We start from the raw sequence: 2,985 nt of genomic DNA, 5'->3' as shown, positions 1-2,985 counted from the left end.
AGTGTTTTCTGGTCTTGCCCACGTGTTGACTACTCCTTGTGCAGGCTGCCCCTTGTTTTTCTGATGAGGTGTCTTGAAAAGCTGCAGGTGGATGTGCCAGGATTGTGGTAGCCTGCTAATGGACAGATCATCCACACCTGCCATTCTGATTTCTCTTCCTTCTGGCACTTCCATATTCCAACCCTCCCATTCATATGTTTTTCTGTTTTAAATTAACTTTCTACAGTTGCAACTGCAGGAAACATAAAGAATTCTGGTGCACTCATCATCAGGACTGCATCCTACATGGATTAAAAAAACCAAACCCATTGTATATTAAATAAACAGATGACAGATATTCTGGTTTTCCACTAGTGTGGAAGTTCCACGCAAACATTTATGTACTTCCATGCAAACCTTTATGAGTTTAACTGATAGCCCAGTGAAACTAAATGCTTTAACAACTGCATTTGGCACTGTCATCCTCTCTATTATGGAAGCAGAGCAGCAGCAGCCACCTTGCAGTTACACAGTGCAGTGTGCTACTGCCTGGCTGTTGGACAAAACTCATTTTAAGTTTGATTTAAAGACTTAACCTACATTTTCTTAGCTAAAAACATCAGATTTCATTCTGTAGTTGTTGGCCAACGTGAATCATAAGTCTCTGCCTTCTGCACAGAACCCCTACCCATACCTGAACTACCTTGTTTGCAAGTTGTACTTATTTTCCTCCCCTGACTGAAGATATCCCATTGTTTCACCTAGTTTTCTTGCAGGACTCTTTAGATTCTGGAAAGCAAACTCGACCTGCTCCACTTGGCATAGCTGTAGGAGAAGGTCCAGTCCCTGCACGCCTGCCTGTGTGCCTGCAGAAGATAGTGCAGACTTTGCCAGCTGCTGAGTGAGGCTGCCAAGGCAATCTTTCTCTCAGCACCTACAGAAACTGCTGCATCTCCTCTCACCATCCCTGGCCCTGTGGGAGCTCACTCATGTCCAAAAGAGCACTCCTGTGTGAAACTTCAGGTGACTGTAACCCAAGAGACAAATCCGCCAGTTCATTTCTCTGCCACTCAGGCATATGGCCAGGAAACACCTTGGATCCCTCCATCTCAATACCTAGCCCAAGACACTAAGACTGCATCTAGATCCTCCTGAGCTCCTGGTCCCTAATGATCAGCCTCCCAGTCCAAGCCCACACTACTTCAACTCTTTAATTGCTTTGAATTAGATGACATCCCCTTCAAAAATAGCCCCTGCCACCTCCCATTTCTGATACACTCAGACGAGAAAATTATCTCAAACATTTTGGAAAAGATGCCCTAATCCAGATTCTTCGGCCTGATTTAAGCAGTGAGTCACACTCACACCTGGAAACTGAACTAAGAAGGGAAATGAAGTAACTCAGTGAAGCAGGGCTAAGACAAATCAAACTGGGAATCCAAATTTGAACTTATTTTGCTCTCAGTATCCACCTTATAGCAATGATGAAACATCAACACAAAAGATATTAGGAAAAGCATTTGTGTATAGAAAGCACTCATACATTGGAGTTTCAAGCATTACAGAGTCCATAGGCTGAAATCTTATCTTCAAAACAGTAACTGATGGTAGGTTTGGGGAGCAGAACAAAATTAATAGCTGCTCCTTAACTATTCATTGTATACATACCTAGCATAGCATATGAATACATAATTCTTAACTATTACCACATTTCCTCCCCAATTTCTCTCTCTGCTTGACTGAGTTTTCTGCTGCATTTCCTTCAAAGCAGGACAAGATCTGTGGGAAGATGTGTTTTTATTCTATGATAAATGTCCTAGGAGCACTCCCCTGGTCTTCCACAGCAGGGACACGTCTAAAGTGTTGCAAGGCAAGTAAGAGAGTGAGCTTGCAGTGCTGCAGCTCTGCACACCTCTGGTTATGTGTCAGAGTGTGACACAAAGAAACCTGGGCATTCATACTCATTACAGAGGCTTCAGCCCCATCTCTCCATGTCAGCCATGGCAACCACAGCTCACTCGGGACTGCTATTTATGGAGGGTCTCTCTCCAATAAAAGCTGAATTAGAAAAGACACAAAATCCTTTAACAGACAGCTACCTGAAGGTCTGGTCTTCATAATAGCAATGTTTTGGAAATAGAAGTATTGTAGCCTCCTCCAATCCCTTTGATTTTTAACATCACAAATTAACCTATTCTGATTAGTGTTAAAAAATAATCAGCATTTCACCAGGAAAAAATAACTATGGTTACAAAAACCCAAACTCCACTCTCAGCTACTCCAACCCGTCTGACCATTTTGGTACTATCTTCAAAAAGGTACTGTTGTATTGCACATGAATTTAAACTCCCTCCTGGGGCTTGTCATCATGCCCTTGATTTCCCCAAGCAGAATCTAGGGCTGCAGATCCTCTGCAGCTGGAAGCAACCCTGGCCAGAATTATCTGTCCAAGAAGCAGATGGTTTTGAACATGTCAGGCCGACACTCAGTTTGTCAAAGCTATTGGGTGTCAGCAGTTTCCAGCCTCATTGTTTTAAGAGTTGGGGGGGAAAAGCCCACAAGAAAACCATTTAAAAGTAAGAAAAGGACAGTTAAAGGTAAATTATTTCCAGTACGGGGTAATTTCCATATAGAATAAGTTCCTGAAGAGGGACATTCAGCAAAGAATGCAACTTTGGGAGATAAGTAGGCAATTTTCTAAAGATGAAGATGGTAGGCGCATGGAGAAAAGAAAATAAAGCAAAGGGAAAGAACACACTCTTCACTCAATAGCCTCTTATTTTCATGAGTGTTTTACAGTTCTGGGGAACACAGAACAATAAACGCAGCAGCGCTTCGCCGACGAGACACGGCCTGTCCTGATACCTGGAGGCGCACCTGCTAGAGATGAGCAGCGACTCAGCACCTGCAGCAAGCATCTGAGGAGGCACAGAGGGCGGCACGGCACGGCACGGCACAGCCCGGCACAGCCCGGCACGGCACGGCACGGCACGGCACGGCACGGCA

The sequence above is a fragment of the Corvus brachyrhynchos genome, unplaced genomic scaffold, assembly GCF_000691975.1.
Source record: "Corvus brachyrhynchos isolate BGI_N302 unplaced genomic scaffold, ASM69197v1 scaffold223, whole genome shotgun sequence".
Classification (NCBI taxonomy): domain Eukaryota; kingdom Metazoa; phylum Chordata; class Aves; order Passeriformes; family Corvidae; genus Corvus; species Corvus brachyrhynchos.
This window is presented reverse-complemented; position numbering follows the sequence as displayed.